The sequence below is a fragment of the Typopeltis vanoorti genome, chromosome 15, assembly GCF_054136105.1.
Source record: "Typopeltis vanoorti isolate ZY-2024b chromosome 15, IOZ_Tvanoo_1.0, whole genome shotgun sequence".
Taxonomy (NCBI): Eukaryota; Metazoa; Arthropoda; class Arachnida; order Uropygi; family Thelyphonidae; genus Typopeltis; species Typopeltis vanoorti.
Window position 1 is genome coordinate 54987305 of NC_143563.1, and position 20339 is coordinate 55007643.

The window sequence follows — 20339 nt, forward strand, 5'->3', positions numbered from 1 at the left end:
TGTCTGAAAATAATGTGGGTTCTACGGTCGATTTTCTTGCGTTTACAGGACGAAAAATCCGAGTTTCCGGGAGGAAAAACCTGCTTGCCCGTGCCAGAGATCGACTAACTCGGGAACCGGTCGAAAAAAGGCATAGAAAAATTTCCTCTAGTCGCCGACTATACTCGAAATCAAGTCTTCCTTCGTGCGGCCAAGCGCGGTGGTGTGCAAACGCCACATCCACTGAGCTACACAAGCTTCCATAACAAGTATAATAATAATAATAATGTTTGTTTTTTTTACCGACTGATATAATTGGTGATAACAGAAAAAAATGTTAATATACTGAAATATCATAGCTCAGGAATTCTCGCTTTCCCTGAATACGCCATTAATCTAAATACCGATTAATTACATAGGTGACCAGAACTGACTAAAGATTGGAGAAAGGGGGGGTAGCGGTTTATTTCAGTAACACAAATGAAATTAATCAGATTTACATGTCACTGATAATAATGTATATCGAAAGATGTATTTTATTTAAACATACGAGACATCAAGATATAGAGGAGGTCATCCCTAAATAACTTCGCATGTATTATTTCAGATGAAATGAGGGGAAAGGAATGTCTGTGTGTTTTGTGAAAAAGAAGAGCTCTACAAGTCCCAACCGGGGAAACATAGTGATGGGATAATAGAGTGGCCCATATCTGAGATATACCACCAACTACCACGGTATCATTTTTGGAGTTGGAGTCACCCTGGATTGCCTGGTGATATATGAGACACTTGGGCCAGGGAATTATCCCACTGTGCTCTTTGTGTGTGTGTGTGTGTGTGTGTGTGTGTGTGTGTGTGTGTGTGTGTGTGTGTGTGTGTGTGTGTGTGTGTGTGTGTGTGTGTGTGTGTGTGTGTGTGTGTGTGTGTGTGTGTGTGTGTGTGTGTGTGTGTGTGTGTGTGTGTGTGTGTGTGTTAAGGATGACCGTTTTCAATTATTTGAGACTAGCTCACATGGTTGCACTCCCTGGAGCAAACTCACCTATGCTGCATAATCTTCATACACATCTGCACACCTACTCAGGCCACCCAACTTTCAGTGCCATTTTTCCCTACACGACAAAGGTATGACCAGACCTGTTGCTAATTATACAATGGACGTCGTTTTGGCATCATATCTTATTCCTTCCAACAGAGCTTCATTTCGACTCAGAGAATCAGATCTACTTCAAGATTCCTGAAGTACCTTGGAACACACACATATCTGACCTGTCCAGCAAACAGAGGGATAATCTAATATGCTCCTCACACTGATACTTCTAGCATACTCTCAGGATATGTAACTTCCTTCTTTGCATCAACAATTTTTACTTCAAAAACACATGAGAAATCCAGCACCAAGTCTAAGCAACACCCAGAAAAACACGCAGGAAGCTATGCAGTCGAATGTTGCTAGAATATCACCACAGCGAACAAGATGCCAGAACCCAATTCAATGCAGAGTGGAACCCAAACAGTGCTCTCCCATGGATTACAGATAAAATGAACACTTTTGAATAGACAAGAGGTGACCTGTTTCGCATCATGAGACATCATTCTTTTCTTAAAAATCGACTTCCTACCAGCTTTGTTGATCCTGTTGTCTATTTCCATATTTAATTTACGTCTTCACTAAAAATAGTGCCTAAGTAGCTGAAATGTTCGACTTGTTTTATTGGTTATCCATTTACCATGCAATTGATATTTTCAATGTTTTGCCTATTTTCATTGTCTTTGTCTTGTTACTGCTGACTTTCATACCATATCTGTTACAACGGTTATTTAATTTATATTTTGTTGTTAGAACCAATCAAACAGTTTCTTAGAGAGAGATAGAAGGAGACATTTTCCCCTTATCTCAAAGACACTCAGTAGTTGTTAGACACGACATATTTCACCGATGTTTCCAGCATCTACAGACATTAAACGTTTAACTTCAAGGGAAAGAAAAATTAATAACCGATCTCGCACAGACCGTGCTAATCTTCCCAAGCAAATTGCAACTTTCCTGAGAGACGTGGAAAATAAAACTTTCAATCACTTCGTTTGTGTGAATAAAATACTGACAAATTCGCCAGGAGTGGAATTAGAAACGGGATCTAATGTTAGCAAATCAAATGATCTTGCCAAAGAACTTGACAATCGATTTTGCGAACCATCTAGAACTTAATCCAACATTCGCTTTTTTGGAAAATCCTTTCCTCACGAACGTGCATGAGCGCGGTTGTCCTATTTCAAAACCAATTGTGATGAATGTCGCAGCTGCAAAACTGGTGTTTTTGGAACTTCATGAGGACGAAGGACAAGCAAAGTGGATGTGTATTCCGTAATTAAGTTTTGGAAGCAAGTTCCGGACCAACGGTATCCAACACTTAAGCAATGTGCCACAAAACTGATCTCCATTTTTGGGACACGTACTCCTGTGAAGCGCATATTCGTCTCATGACACACCTAAATTTAAGGAGCTTACTAAGAAAATGGATACAAGGAAGGCTTCTACTAATAAATAACTAAAATTATTGTGTTTCAACTTTAAAATTATTCTAATTGTTCAAAGTAAACTTCATTTAATGTATTTACTAAAACAAAGAGCCGAAAGGCTTCAGTTCGGCGATGCGAAATTTATAAAAATCAAGTGGATATTAAATCCAGCATTATATTTCAAAGCCAAATAGACAATCTATAAAAGTTTCGTATGAAATGCTTTTACGCACCGACCGAGAATTACTAAAATAAGCAATAAACGTTTACAAAACTATTTCTTATTACATGGGAATATATCCGAAAATATCAAACAACGCAGTTTTATGAAAATTATAAGGAAATATTTACAAGAATTCACGAATATCAGTCGCAAAGTTGTGGTATGCAAGTACTGTACATTTATTAATTATAGAAAGAGCCAAAGGCTTCCATTCGGTGACATATAAACTTATTTAAGTTAAGGAATGTTACATTCCATATTGTTTCATAGCCGAATAAAGTTCGGCGAGTCCAAGCGTAAGCAAATACCTGGATAGTGTTACAACTGATCCTTTAGGGAGTGCAACACTGAGGCAACTAATGGTAAGGTTGGTGCAAGCTCCGATCACTATTCTTGATATTTCCCCATAATATGAAACCCAGCTCCTAGGAGCTGTATTATTGTTCTACATTATGAGTGAGAGAAGGTCACTACCCAGACCGGTTTCAGCCTTTACTGAGGTCTTATCAGTGAGTAGGTAGACCTAGAAATACCAAGTTTGTAGCAAACAGAACTCATATTTACCCTACTATGAGAATTGGCCAGAAGGTGTCCTAATAAATTATTAATTATATGAAGAGCCAAAGGCTACAATTCGGCGTTGAAACCGGTTGAAACTGGTCTGCGTATTGACCTTCTATCACTCATAATGTAGAACAGTAATGCAGCTCCTAGGAGCTGGGTTTAACATTATGGGGAAATATCAAGAATTGTGATCGGAGCTTACTCCACCCTTACCATGAGTTGGCACAGTGTTGCACTCCCTAAAGGGTCAGTTGTAACACTATCCAGGTATTTGCTTACGCTTGGACTCGCCGAACTTTATATATTTACGATATTCGGCATGAAACTCTTTGAGTTTCTTTTTCGGCTATGAAACAATATGGGATGTAATATCCCTTAACTTAAATAACTGTACATTTATTACAGCAATGATCAGCGCAATTATCCCGTTCCTGTAGTGGCTCTCAATAAGATCTGCAAAATACCCTCTGCAACTGCACTCACCTCTTGATTCGCAGAAAAACGCTGACCAGCGAGGAAGAGTTTTAGGAAGAGATAGAAGTCAGAGGGAGCCAAATCTAGACATAGGGTAGATGTTCTAACAATTCATAGTGCGGATCTCTTAAATTTCCCATTGCAAAAACTCCTTTGTGGGTAAGTGCATTGTCCTGATGAAAGATGCTTTTTCTTCTTCTCCAAACCGCGTCTTTTCTCAGAATTTTTTTGGTCTAGTCTAGTTAAAAGATCGTAATAATATTCCCCGGTTATTGTTTTACCCTTTTCAAGATAATTAATAAACAAAATGCCTTTAGCATCCCAAAACACCGATGCCATTACCTTTCCGTGCTGATAGAACCGACTTTGTCTTTTTTGGCGCTGAACAACCGACTTCTGTCCACTGTTTTGACTGCTGTTTGGATTCAGGTGTGTAATGGTGAATCCAAGTCTCATCCATAGTAATAAATCGACACACAAAATCCGTTTTATTCTTATTAAAACGCTCCAAGCACTGTTCAGAGATTTTCATACGAGTGAGTTTTTGATCTGCACGGCACGCATCTTGGGCAAAGCTTTTTCATTTGCAATTCGTCATGCAAAATATATCCTACACGTTCTTTTGAAATGCCTATAGCCTCAGCAATTCCAGGCGGTTTGACACGTCAGTCATCTAATACCATATCTTGTACTTGATCAATAATTTTTGATATTGTTACACTTTTTGGACGTCCTTCACGTGGATCATCCTCAAGGTCTGCGTTTCAACTCGGCAGCCCATTTCTTAATTGTGGAAAACGAGGGAGAAGAGTGCCGATAAACTTTTAGGAACTTCGAATGAATTTCTTTTGGCGGTAAACCTTCTTTTGCAAAGAATTTTATTACCGCACGATACTCAATTTTATCCATTTGAAGGGATATTGACAACACGTTTATTTTAGACAGCTGTATAAAACAAACTACTTGATAGAATGACTTGCAATTTCACAAGAATACTTATGACAGATCTCCCAAGTGAAGAAAAAAACATCGTGCCGATAGTGTTGCCATCTATGGTCGAGGCCGAGAACCTTTCAGACCACCCATTTATATTACAGTATTATTGCATCGGATATTATTTGTTACATAGCATTTTTTTTAAAAAAATATGTTGAACATTCGATTGCAATATATTACAGGACGATTTCTTATATTTTTATTTTCAGTTTGAATATGATAAAAGAATGCGTATTTTGCAAATAAATCTTCATTTCATTATTTATCAAATAATTATCAAATAAACAAACAATACTCATGAATAGACAAATTGATTATGATTGGTTGAGAATTTCTCTTAAGCGCCCTCATTTGTTCCTATTCCAAACTGCCAATGTTGTGTTTAAATTGACATAATCAGTTTGCTTTTTTTTTAACAGTAGCTATCGCAGAAACCAAATTTGTGTGTTAAATTAATATTGGAGTACAAAATGCCTTTGCAGCGAAAAGTAGTTGCTATGAAAAAGTCGGGTAAATCACAGAAGTTCTTTTCGAAAAAGAAAAGGAAGGAAAGTTACGGTATTTATATAAAGAACGTTTTAAAACAAGTGCATACACATATTGGTATTTCAAGCAAGGCCATGGCTGTTATCAATAGTTTTGTGGACGATGTTTCTGAACGTATTTGCAACGAAGCTTGTCGAATAGTTTCGTATAACAAGAGATGTACTATAACTAGTCGAGAGATTCAAACTGCAGTACGACTTTTATTACCCGGAGAGCTGGCCAAGCATGCAATATCAGAGGGAACCAAGGCAGTTACAAAATATACCAGTGCTCAGTGAAAATACTTGTATCAAACAAAGTAAAAAAATAACTTGCAATGTTCTATATATTGTTCTTATTAGTTATGCTTGAAAACATTATTTTGCAAAATTAGCCAATCAGATTGTAAATGCAAGCTGCATCATTTCATACAAACCAATGTGTATTTTAATGGCAGGATATAGAACTCTTTTTTTTTTTAAGTGAATAGTGATAATAACCATTCTAGAAAACTTGAACCAGTATGTTACAATGCACACACACACACACACACACACACACACACACACACACACACACACACACACACACACACACACACACACACACACACACACACACACACAACCACGCAATTTAGAAACAAAAAAATAGTGTTGGTGGTGGTGATGGGCGAAAAATGGCGTTGGTAGAATTGTGTGTAGTAGGAGAATTAAGTAGTATAGTCCGACCACAGAAGCGAGAGCTGTCGTTGGCAGACTGCCAGGAGTAGTTAATTCATTCTGAAGGGGAGAAAGAAATAAAGGATGTACGAATTGGTCCCGAAGACGCGAAATCACGTGCTTTATACTTAAAATTTTCCAACTGTTATAGAAGCAAAATAGTTATCACATTAAAAACTACAATGATCATAAAATAAAAGTAATTTTCCGTGTAATAATAAACACTCATCCCACAATACTGATTGATTACCCTATTATCGGAATGGATTCTCCTTCTGTTGACATGCGCAGAAATGTCAAAGGGTCTCGTATCTGTGGGCGTACTATAGCGCGACGTTTGGAGTGGAATGCCCTCCCGCGATGAGTGATTGATATTTAGGAAGTGTCATATCATAAGTAATAATAATAATAATAATAAAGTTTTTTTTTTTTTTTACCGGCTGATATAATTGATGATAACAGAAAAAATGTTAATATACTGAAATATCATAGCTCAGTATATTATTCTGAGTATATTATTCTCAGTGTATGAATTCTCGCTTTCTCTGAATACGCCACTAATCTAAATACCGATTAATTACATAGGTGACCAAAACTGACTAAAGATTGGAGAAAGGGGGGGGTAGCGGTTTATTTCAGTAACACAAATGAAATTAATCAGATTTACATGTCACTGATAATAATGTATATCGAAAGATGTATTTTATTTAAACATACGAGACATCAAGATATAGAGGAGGTCATCCCTAAATAACTTCGCATGTATTATTTCAGATGAAATGAGAGGAAAGGAATGTCTGTGTGTTTTGTGAAAAAGAAGAGCTCTACAAGTCCCAACCGGGGAAACATAGTGATGGGATAATAGAGTGGCCGATATCTGAGATATACCACCAACTACCAAGGTATCATTTTTGGAGTTGAGTCACCCTGGATTGTCTGGTGATATATGAGAGACTTGGGCCAGGGAATTATCCCACTGTGCTCTTTGTGTGTGTGTGTGTGTGTGTGTGTGTGTGTGTGTGTGTGTGTGTGTGTGTGTGTGTGTGTGTGTGTGTGTGTGTGTGTGTGTGCGTGCGTGCGTGCGTGCGTGCGTGCGTGCGTGCGTGCGCGCGTGCGTGCGTGCGTGCGTGCGTGCGTGCGTGTGTGTGTGTGTGTGTGTGTGTGTGTGTGTGTGTGTGTGTGTGTGTGTGTGTGTGTGTGTGTGTGTGTGTGTGTGTGTGTGTGTGTGTGTGTGTTAAGGATGACCGTTTTCAATTATTTGAGACTAGCTCACATGGTTGCTCTCCCTGGAGCAAACTCACCTATGCTGCATAATCTTCATACACATCTGCACACCTGCTCAGGCCACCCAACTTTCAGTGCCATTTTTCCCTACACGACAAAGGTATGACCAGACCAGTTGCTAATTATACAATGGACGTTTTGGCATAATATCTTATTCTTTCCAACAGAGCTTCATTTCGACTCAGAGAATCAGATACTTCGAGATTCCTGAAGTACCTTGGAACACACACATATCTGACCTGTCCAGCAAACAGAGGGATAATCTAATATGCTCCTGACACTGATACTTCTAGCATCCTCTCAGGATATGTAACTTCCTTTTTTGCATCAACAATTTTTACTTCAAAAACACATGAGAAATCCAACACCAATCCAGCACCAATTCTAAGCAACACCTAGAATAACACGCAGGAAACAATGCAGTCGAATGTTGCTAGAATATCACCACAGCGATCAAAATGCCAGAACCCAATTCAATGCAGAGTGGAACCAAAACAGTGCTCTCCTCTGGATTACAGATAAAATGAACATTTTTGTATAGACAAGAGGTGACCTTTTCCGTATCATGAGACACCATTCTTTTCTTCTTAAAAATTGACTTTCTACCAGTTTTGTTGATCCTGTTGTCTATTTCCCTATTTAATTTACGTCTTCACTAAAATTCGAGCCTAAGTAACTGAAATGTTTGACTTGTTTTATAGGTTATCCATTTACCATGCAATTGATATTTTCAATGTTTTGCCTATTTTCATTGTCTTTGTCTTGTTACTGCTGACGTTCATACCATATCTGTTACAACGGTTATTCAATTTATTTTTTGTTGTTGGAACCAATCAAACAGTTTCTTAGAGAGAGAGAGAGAGAAGGAGACATTTTTCCTTCATCTCAAAGACACTCAGTAGTTGCTAGACACGGCATTTTTCATCGATGTTTCCAGCATCTATAGACATTAAACGTTTAACTTCCAGGGAAAGAAAAATTAATGACCGATCTCGCACAGACCGTGCTAATCTTCCCAAGCAAATTGCAACTTTCCTGAGAGACGTGGAAAATAAAACTTTCAATCACTTCGTTTGTGTGAATAAAATACTGACAAATTCGCCAGGAGTGGAATTAGAAACGGGATCTCATGTTAACAAATCAAATGATCTTGCCAAAGAACTTGACAATCGATTTTGCGAACCATCTAGAACTTAATCCAATCGCTTTTTTGGAAAATCCTTTCCTCACGAACGTGCATGATCGGGGCAGTCCTATTTCAAAACCAATTGTGATGAATGACGCAGCTGCAAAACTGGAGTTTTTGGAACCTCATGAGGACGAAGGACAAACAAAGTGGATGTGTATTCCGTAATTAAGTTTTGGAAGCAAGTTCCGGACCAACGGTATCCAACACTTAAGCAATGTGCCACAAAACTGATCTCCATTTTTGGGACACGTACTCCTGTGAAGCGTTATATTCGACTCATGACACACCTAAATTTAAGGAGCTTACCAAGAAATGGATACAAGGAAGGCTTCTACTAATAAATAACTAAAATTATTGTGTTTCAACTTTAAAATTATTCTAATTGTTGAAAGTAAACTTCATTTAATGTATTTACTAAAACAAAGAGCCGAAAGGCTTCATTTCGGCGATGCGAAATTTATAAAAATCAAGTGGATATTAAATCGAGTATTATATTTCAAAGCCAAATAGAGAATCTATAAAAGTTTCGTATGATATGCTTTTACACACCGACCGAGAATTCGGTTACGAAAAATACTCCTCTCCGACTTCCTTAGTATTGAGAGCTTTTGCCCTGTTAAGGTTTTGCCTGCTCTCTGAAGAGAACCAACCAATTTGAAACAGCTGTCAGGCCAGTGAAACCTTTTCAAAATGGACCAATAGGAGGCGAATATAGGGACGATTGGGTATAGCGATCGTGGTTTGTATTGCAGTAATTTTATTAATCTTGTTTTTCTCTTCTTCTTTTCTCTTTTTTATTTTTCCTTCTTTTTTTTTTGTTGTCTCCTCTTCTCTTTTTATTTTTTCCTGGTAGAGGCGTGAAGTTATCCGTGATGCATGCCGCTCGCGAGCCACGTTGTGGGCATCTCTGTTATATATCAATCAAGCAAAGACATCGCATGTTTTTTTTTTGTTGTTGTTTTTTGTTTGTTAAGTGATGATCACTATTTAGAAATCTGTTAGTTTTTGTGAAGAATTAGATTATAACAATTATTATGAGTGAATCATTTAGATTTTTGCAAAACTTCGACAGTTTATACAATAACTAAATACAAACCAGCTTCTAACACATTATTGCAGCATCACGGATATTGACAACTACTTAAACAGTAGTCTGATTTACACAGACGAAAACAGAAGTTTAGCCAAAATCTATGATGTCATTAATGCTATTTATCCAGCTGAAAAACTGGACTCCTTGGAGTGACGTAAGTGGCTTCTGTAGTTTACATGCACTACTGCGTTCCCTGCGTTTTGGATATATGCACAGATTGAAAACTAGAGTATCGAGTTAACACACAAGAAATAAATAAAGTCTTATATGAAGTATCAATTCGGCTCAGGTTGGCGACGTAGTTCCCTGATGCCAGTGTTGATAATCCCCTCTACGCCACAATGAAGCCGATCTGTTCTTTCAATTCTGATGACAGAGAACATACTTAATAACTTAAGAGATATTTGTTTATATTAAAATACTTCCTTTAACTCAATAAGTCTTCTTGCGTGATTCTTCAGATAGATTAAATCATCATCCAAACGATTAACTGCCATATACCTGGTGGCTTCGATGTATTTCTTCATTAAATTCGTAGTCATTTTTCTCGTCTTGGTAGCAATTTTCAAATTGTTCTGAAGGTTTGACCTAGGAGCTGACTCCTGTTTTAAGTTGCCTTTCTTATGCTCTCTTATTCCAGCAGTATATCTATCGCACAGTTCATTAGCTTATTCAAATTATCCATTCCCAATCTTAAAAGCAGGTCACTTGTGACTCGCCAGACTTTTCCATAGCACTCGTCCAAAGATAATGGAATATATAAGCAGATTCACTTTTGATCGATAGTGGCAGAATACATACTGATGAGTGCTTATTATCTGGTAGACTTCAAAGTAATGGAGATGTCATCAAAATTTAGCACGTACACTACTTCGAAGTCTACCAGATAATAAGCACTCATCAGTATGTATTCTGCCACTATCGATCAAAAGTGAATCTGCTTATCTATTCCATTATCTTTGGACGAATGCTATGGAAAAGTCTGGCGAGTCACAAGTGACCTGCCTTTAATATCACCAAGGTTTTTGAAGGGATCCGTGACAAAGTTCTATTAAGTAAGCCCACATCATTCGGCCTTTCCACGTAACTGCTGCAAATGGGTTACCAACTTCCTAACTGGATGCTCATTACTTGCAATGCTAACTGGTTCCTTTCCACGAATTTTGCAATCCTTTCTGGAATTCCACAGGGTTCTGTGCCTTCACCTATTCTCGTATACACTAGAATCCTATTCTCCTTCTCATTTATCAAACTTTCCACTGTATTTTATTTCGAGAAAATTTCTTTTCTGTTATCTTATTATTTTCATGGCTTCCTTGTTGCTCTGTTTGTATCTCAACGTAGCATGAATATCAATTGGGTTATTAAGCCATATGCTTTTTTTTTCCTTTTTCTTTAGTGCTCATTCGCATTCTTCATTGAACTTTTTTACGCTGAATTTTACTTTGAATTCTAATTCAGTTTTCTGCTGCTCCTTTTATGCTATCCTTGATATGACTCCATATTTTTTCAATATTTTCTCTCTCCTCCGGTTGTATATTATCCACTTTCTACTTTAATTCACACTCATATTTTCTTCTATTGTCTGTTATATCTAGTTTGTAATATTGTATCTCAGTTGACTTGCATGTGCTGAAAATTATTTCCTGTTTATTTTAATCTTAAGTATGGCACCGATTAGAAGATGGTCGCAAACACACTCAGCTCCTTTGAAGCAATTTCCATGTTTTTACTCATTACAATCTGGTCTATTTGAATGAATGTATGACCATCGGGAGATTTCCGCGTTTGGTTTCGTATATTCTTCCTCATAAACAGAGTGCTCTTTATTATTAAATTTCTTGATGTAACCAAATTAATTAATCTTTCTCGATTAATATTTGTCTTCGTTAAGGCTTTGGTTTCCAATAATTTTTAATATTATTTCTTTTCACATTTTTGCATTTATTTATTGATTGATTCTTATCGCAAAAGGAATACAAAGCAGGTACAGGTCAATGTCCAGTCCAGAAAGCCAATCCATGGCTTCATTCGTCACATCGTGGATATCATGGAGGCCACCACCATGAAATTGGCACCTTGGGCAGTCATTCACAATATGAGTGATCGTCTGGGCCACGGGGGAAACAATCACAATAAAGGTGGTCTGACAGTCTCCATTTATGTAGTAGGTAGCCACATCTGCCTTGGTTAGTTCTGATCCTGTTGAAAGATGACCAGATCTTCCTAGGAAGAGCAAAACCAGGATGCAGACACATGGATCTTCAACCAGGAAGCCATTTGGTGCAAGACTATTGGACAAATGTTCTCTCCACATCCAGGATGTTGATGGTAAGGGAGCTGAAGAGAGTTCGTCCATGGACCAGATAAATGTCTTGATTTTAGGCGAAGACTAGGTGCATTAATGAGAGTCTGGTGCAGGGGAAGGAGCAGGTTGTTTATACCTTTATTAAATTCTTTAATTGAAGTTTGTCTTCTTCATATATTTGGTGGAACAATATTAGACAGGACAGGCAGCCAGGGAAAAGAGTGCTTCTCAGTGTGCCACTAACTGTGTGATGGTAGAGTTTAGCTGGGTGTCTATAATGTTAGTTTGCATACTTCCTTCCCAGACTGGGGCACAGTATACTGCCGCAGAGAATGCGAAGTGTAATGCAGATGACCTTAGGACTTCTGCTGCACAACTCCAGGTTGTTCCAGCAAGCCTTGGAATGATATCATTTCTCGTTTCCATTTTGTTGAACAGGTTCGTGATGTGCTTTTCATAATTAGACTTCTGTCCAGGCTCACTCCAAGGTATTTCGGATGAGGCCCATGTTCTACCATTTTGTCATGGAAAGAGAGGTTGGGGTGTCGATTTGTCTCTGCGTTGTTCAAGTGGAATACTGTGGACACAGTTTTTGTGGGATTTGGCTTCAGGTACTACTGCTTGAAATACTCTTCCAGGATATTCATTTTTGCATAGAAATCGCGTAATGAAATGATTATATCCTGACGGGGAGTTTATCTGAGGATTAAGTCAAAATTTACATAGAATTCATCTTTTATTTCTTTGCTCTTCTGAAGCTTCTGTAGTTGCGTGTGCATTAACAAAGGTTATCTTGAACCATTTGGTTTACACTCGTAGTTTGCGTATTTTCATTAAAGGCTTCAGAGGTGACCACATGTATTTCCTAATGATGAAACCTGTTACAAATTCATATTTATCGGAGTTGTTTCCACCATAAAGTAGGAAAAAATTCACTTCTTTCAAAATTCTTTCTCCATCGTGTCTCTGCGTATTGCTACTATATCCATTTTACATCTATTTAATTCAAGTATCTCTTCCTAGCTTTTGTCCTCCTTTAAGGCAGGGTCCGCTTGTGTGCACGGCTTCGTTTATGTTGGTTTGGGGCAATTCTACTCTTGACATTTGCTGTGCGTATGTCTTTAGACAATCAAGCCAACGTGTCTTTGGGTGCCCTCTTGGTCGTTGACATTAAGCCTGATGGCTGATTGCCACAGTCTTCATTGCTGCTAGCACGTGGGCGTACTGTCTTAGGCTTGCCTCTTGCATCTTCTCTGTTATTGGGGTGCGATGCTAAGCATCTTATGCATGTTAATTTTTTCTTGCTATTTGGTCGAGCCTGGTGAAGCCAAGTGTCCGTCTCGGCATTCATATTCATGGTATGCAGGATTTGTTGTTGGCCAGCATTCTGCTCCATACATGGCTACTGTTCTAATGACTATTCTATAGATCTTTGATTTTAGGTATAGTGGGATCACCTTATCACAAAGAACTGTTTCTTTCACGTATGATTTCTTGAAATGCTCCAACACTGTACAAGCATTCTTCTTAAAGCCTTATAAAAGTTTTGGTTTTCTTTAAAATTTTATTCTAAAGTTTGTCCGAAGTCTTCCCAGCACTATCTTTTCTCTTCTTTCACTGGAGTTTTAACTTTATTTCTTTTATTGCTGGATAGCTCTCAGTCGACCTGCTACTTTAATGCTGTCTGTCTCTCTTCCACGATTGCTTTTCTTTTTAACTTTTTTTCGTTCTTCAGTCCACAAGGTGTTTTTATGTTGCTTCTGTTTATTGTTTAACCAAAAATTCTTTTACTTGTTTCTAGAAGAAGTGTTTTGAATCTAAGCCATAGGCTTTCTACATCTTGGTCTTCGTAAATCTCTTTTTCTATTTCTTTCATCTTCTATTTTACTTTTATACTCAGTGGCCATTTCTTCTTTCTTTAGTTTGTAGTTCTTTATCTTAATATTTATTTCCTTGCTACTTTGTCTACTTTTTTCAGTTTTCGTTATCGTTTCCAATACTAATAGGTAGTGGTCACTGACTATTTCAGCACCTCTTTAGACTCTTGCATTTTTTGTATACTTCCAATGGGATCTGCTTATGATGGCGAAGATCAGTTATAGATTTTTCATTTCTGCTGGGCTTTTCCCTGGTAAACATGGATTTATTTATATTTCAACATATTATTCACCATTACTGAATTATTCATAAGGCAAAGATCAATTATTCGTTCTCCATTATTATTATTCCGGGTTATTTCTCCTTGTGATCCCAACACTTGTTTTGTTCATTCATCTACCTGTTTCCCTACTCGGCTGTTAAGGTCTCCTAACAGTATCACGTATTGAACAAGTGTATTTCACCCCTAGTTTAACCCTTGAACCTCTTCAATTGTTTTTTTGTAAGAGTTCGAAGAATTCCTCTTTAATTTCTTTATTAGCATTTCGGCCATGTGCAACTTTACTACTTGATTTATAATCTATAGTGATTTTTTTTTCGAGATGGTGTTGTCGGCTGCATATTCAACCACAATCCTGGAGGACCAGAGTAACTTTCATTTTCTGATCCCTCCCTGTCTGGTTTGTAAAGTCCTGCTGGTAGCAATGCTACTGCTGGTAGCAATGCTACTGCTGGTATAGTTCAAGTACGCAAGATTGTATACACAACACAATATAAACATTAAAAAAATACAATAAAATGAAAATAATAAGAAAATAATAAACAAACGAATTAAATACATATATGTAGCACTGACATAATCTTCAGAATTTAGAGGTATTAAAGTAAACAAAGATAAATAATATGATAAAACAAAAAATAAATAAAATAGAATAAATAATACAGTGAAATAAAAATAATTATACAATAAACTAAAAATAATAAAAAAATCAAAATAATGCTAAACAAAATAAACAAATTAAATACATAAAAATAGCACTCGTAATCTTCAATAATTTTGAGACTTTAAAGTAAACAAAAATGCAATAATATGATTTAAAAAATAGAATAAAGCGAATAAGCAACTAGAGAACAACACATCATCTTCATGAATTTACTTCTTTGACCTGTAAATAAAATGAAATAAATGGTAGCAGAATTCTCGTGGTTGAATGCCATGATTACTGGATTCAAAGAAAACAGAGATTACTAAACAAATTCTTTACCAAGGCAGAGAATCTGAGATGAGCCTGTGTAGCTCAGTGGATGTGGCGTTTGCACACCACGGCGCTTGGCCGCACGAAGGAAGATTTGGTTTCGAGTCTAGTCGCAACTAGAGGAAATTTTTCTAAGCCTTTTTTCGACCGGTTCCCAAGTTAGTCGATCTCTGGCATGGGCAAGCAGGTTTTTCCTCCCGGAAACTCGGGTTTTTCGTCCTGTAAACTCAAGAAAATCGACCGTAGAACCCACATTATTTCAGACATTAAATATATTGTGTTAGGGTTAGGGACCACGAGATGGCGGCACATTTGAGCCGTCTCTCTTCACTGCGTACCGCTTAATTAGTGATAGCCTTGGGCCATCTATCTCTGATTGGTACCAGTGGAGATTGAACTGCTCACTCAGTCTCCAAACGTTAGATAGGGCTAAATGGCCTCGCCTACTCCCCGTATACAGGAATAAAAAGGCCTTAGCTGAGAATCTGAAATTGTTATTTTTGTTAATACATGATCTATAACAATAACTAATTTTATTTTTAATGGTTGTTTTTATTTACGTATATACTTCTGCTATTCTGAATGCCTCGTAATGTTGTTGTTATGTTCCATCGAGTCGTTTTCGACTTCTGGTGATTCTATGAACATACATTCTCCATTCAGATCTGTCCCTGGCCATATCTTTCAGAATTTCCAAGCACATTCCAGTTGCTTCTTTAACTCCATCAACACCCACCTAATTCTTGGTCTTCCTCTTCTCCTGCTTCCATCAATTTTAGCAAGCATCATTATATTCTGCAGACTGTCATTTGCTTGCATAATATGTCCGAAATATGACAATTTTTGCTTGATGATCATAGCTTCGAGGGAGCGATCTGGCTTTATTGTGTCTATCACTGATTTATTGGTTTGCTTTGCATTCCATGGTATTCTTAGTAAGCTTCTCCAAATTCATAATTCAAACGAATCTATCTTCCTCACTCTTTGTCAGGGTCCAACTTTCACATCCATACAGTACCACAGGGATACCATTGCTTTCCCGATTCTGATTTTTGTTGTGAGGCTAATATCTTTATCTTTAAAGATCTTGCTTAAATTTGTCATTGTCCCGAATTGATAAAGATGGTCTTTATCAATTCGAGATCCTAGTAGCACAAAATTGTTAACTGCTTCCATTTTCTCCCCATCTACATCAAAATCATAAAGTTCACATGTTGTCATAACTTTTGTCTTTTTGAGGTTACATTTAAGATCATATTTAGCACTTTCTTCTTTAACTTTCATAATATGTTCCTCCAAATCTTCTCTGCATTCTTCTAGCAAGGTGATATCATTTGCATATCTCAAATTATTAATATTTCTTCCACCAATTTTAATTTCAACTGAAGACTCCTCCAGCCCTGCCATTCTTAAAATGTATTTGCTGTACAAGTTAAACAGGTGCGGAGATAAAATACATCCTAGTCACACCCCTTTACCTATAGTGAAATACTCAGGTATTTCACTATAGGTAAATAGTTTCTCCAAGATTCCTCAGAAGGATAATGAAATGCTCTGTTACTCCAATTGTTCTTAATATATTCCACTATTTCACATGATCTACAGGATCAAAAGCCTTGCTATGGTCAAGGAAACAAAGGGAGATATTCTTTTGATATTCCTGTGCTATTTCTATTATCCATCTCACATTGGCAATTTGATCTCTCATTCCTCTGCCTTGCTGAAATCCTGTCTGTTCATTTGGCATTTCTCTCTTTATGAATGGTTCCAGTATTTACTGAATGATCTTAAGTAAGACTTTACTTGCATGAGAAATCAGTGCTATAGTTCTGTAATTTTCGCACTCTCTCTTGCATGCATTTCTTCAATAAAGGTATATAAACTGATTGTTTCCATTCCCTAGGCCATGTAGTTGTGATCAAAATTTTCTGACATAGAGCTGCTAAAATTTTAACTGCCTCTTCTCCCAGAGCTTTGAGCAGTTCAATAGGTATTCCATCTCCTCCTGGTGCTTTCTTACTGGATAACTGCTGCAGTGCCCACCTCACTTCACTCTCCAGTGGTACTGCCTCCTGTGTATAATCTTGCTCTTCAACTTTCTCAGTAATTTTGGGGTCCTTTCTGTAAAGGGCTTCTGTATACTCTTTCCATCTTTCTTTGATGTCTGCAGATCTGTAAGATATCCTTTGTGTTTACTTTTCAATATTGTCACTTTGGCACTAAACTTCCCTGTTAATTCTCTGATCTTTTTGAAAAGAAGATCTCTTGTTTTTCCTTTCTTGTTTTGGTCTTCTATTTGTTGCCATTCTGGTTAAAGTATTTTTCCCTTGTCTCTTCTGGCCTGTCGTTGAAACTCTTCATTCAAATGCCGTACTGCCTGCAAATTTCCTGTGACCTCCATTTCCCTCCTTTCCTGAGCAGTTTTGATGGCATCTTCTGAGAGCCATTTAAACTTCTTTTTCTTTTTACAAACTGTTGGAATATTCTTCTTTGCTTCTGTTCTAATTATATCTTTAATCTCTTCCCACAGTTCATCTGGTTCGTTTTCACACAAATTGAGTCTGTTGAATCTGTTATGTATACTAATATTGTATTCAGCTGGTATGTTTCCAAGATCATATCTGATTGACATTTGTGTTGTTTTCAGTTTCGGTAATTTCACATGTATCCCAGCCACTGATAACTCATGGTTTATTCCACAGTCTGCACCTGGAAAAAGTCTTGACAGACTGAATTGCACTTCTCCATCTTCTTTGTCCAAGTATATAGTCAATTTGATTTCCGTATTGTCCATCGGGTGATATCCATGTGTACAATCTTCTTTTTTTGCTGTTTAAAGTAGGTGTTAGCAACAAACAAAGACTTCTCTGCACAAAACTCAACTAGACTCTTCCCTGCAGTGTTACGAATACCTAAACCAAAACTACCTGTTATTCCTTGTTCCTCAGTCTCTCCCACTTTTGCATTGCAATCTCTGATAAGTAGCCATAAATCTCGCTCTGGGTGTTGCATCTATCACTTCTTGTAACTTGCCATAAAATTCTTCAATGTCTTCTTCTGGTGCCTCTGTAATGGGTGCATAAACCGGAATGGTCATATTCGTTGGATGTCCACGCACTTTGAGAGAAATGATTCAGTCACTCACTGGATTATAACCCAATACATATCTAGCCATCTTTTTTCTGAATAAGAAAGATACTGCATTTTTACGACTTCTCTCATGTCCTGAGTAATACACCATATAGTCCCTTGACTGAAAATGGCCCATTCCTGTCCATCTAAGTTCACCTATTCAAAATATATCCAGCTTCTTGCAATCCATTTCCGTCTTTATTATTTCTAGCTTACTTTAGTTCATACTTCGAACATTCCAAGTTCCAATCCTGTGGTTTCTCGTGAAACAGGGATCCTCCATTTTCCAACCAGCAAGATCCGTGACCAAGCTTCCTTCCGGGTTTGACCTGGACGCGTCATAAAAACTAGTTCTACTTGTGGAAGCCCTATGTTCTTCCCAAGTTGCATGTTGGATGCTTTCAGGCTTGGAGGTCTTACTATCCAGCACCATATCGTAATTTCTCATTTTTTGCATGTTCATAGAATGCCTTGGCAAGGTACAGAGATGGTTTGCCATTGCCTTCCTGTGGAATATTTTTCGACTTTCTAGTCTGGATCCGCACTGTTCAGTGAAAACTCTGGAAGGATGTGACTCTTCCTCACGCAGTACGGTCTTGATAAAGAAGAGGCTAAGTCTCTGTATTAGAGATGTACTGGACATATCTTTACCCAGGAATAATTCGTCGATGGACATATGAATAATCACGAACTGGTGGGGAGGGCACTTAATATCACTATCTACATATACAAATTAATATTAGTTTGTAGTTATGAAATACGTTTAATCTCTGCTTAAAAATGTATAACAACATCTATTTTAAGCCATCATGAAATATCCCCTAAATGCTATAATATACCTTAAAATACGAAGTTTAAAATAAAAATATAAACAGAAAAAAAAAGAAAAGAAAAAACTTATAAATGACTTAAAAGCACCAAAACACCATAAAATATTCTGAAAACATAATCTTGTATAAGCTTTTATTGATAAATCAATGTATCCCTTGTATTTTCAATGCATTCCAGTGTTATGTATATATTGAAATGTGTTATAGTAGAGTGTTTGCTTTGATATATTTTTAATAGTAATGATAAAGGCAAAGTTCTAAAGTCAATCGTGTTATGTTATTATTAATAAGAAATCACGCTGTTCCTTTTTTTATTATTATTATTCCCAATCTTGGGAAAAGTTGGACGAGTCAGAATTTGTAGCCTTCTGCATGCAATTAAAGTACTATAGTTTAATAGAAAGCTTATAAACTCATTGCATTTTCAGGATCATAAGGAATTCTTGTTTATGCTTATTTAGAGAAAGATTTTAGAAGTTTTTTCACTCGGTTATAAGAAATTAAAGAGAGACCATGATGATCCAGATGGACGTTGAAGGTCTTCCCTCACGTTCAATATCTTCCACATTTTGCCTTCCTTCCTTAAAAGTTTTATGCCAGCGAAAAACACTTGCCCTCGACACTGCTTCATCTTGGAAAGCTTCGCGTATCATGTTAAAAGTGTCCGATGCAGATTTTTGCAAACGCACACAAAATTTAATCGCATAACGCTGTTCCAAGAACGCTTCCATTTCGAAGACTGGTCACGCCTCGTAGACGCGCCGAAACGAGCTTGTGTTTAGTCACGTGACACTCTGGCACATCAGCCCGTATACGCCATCTATCAACCTCTTTTGTTAATACAGACAGCAACATTTCTTTATTCCACAGAAATTAATATTGTGATGAGTGGTTTCGCCACAGTAAAATTAGTCTTATTACTTATTGAACAGCCCACGTATATACATACATACAATTTGGAGCAGAACAACTTCCCATTTCGCTATAAAGTCGAAAAAATCAAGAGCTCGAACGAATGCGACCTAGATCCAAAATGGCGGCAAGCAAGTATACCTTCTATTTAGAGCCTTAGTTCACCCTAAATCTACGAGGTCCACTCTGAGGACATCGTAGATTTAGGGTGAACTAAGTGTGCACTGTTCACTCGAGATTAGATTTTCAATTTTCAGCAGCAATCCCCCGTGAGCCGATCAAAATCCACATCCGGGTATTCAACCATGACATCAACAGCAACACTTCAATAGTGAGGGTCGAGGGAATTTTGTAGATTTATTTAATGATTATTTTATTTTATTTTTATGGGTCCATTTGAATCATCGGTGTGTTTTATACCCACTGTGGAAATTGATGAGATGCACGCACGCACGAT

General features: G+C 37.3%; 1 pseudogene; it reads left to right on the plus strand.

The window, feature by feature from the left end:
* Nucleotides 1-5223: 5223 nt before the first annotated feature.
* On the plus strand, nucleotides 5224-5577 carry LOC150098769 (histone H2B pseudogene; annotated as a pseudogene).
* Nucleotides 5578-20339: the final 14762 nt, after the last annotated feature.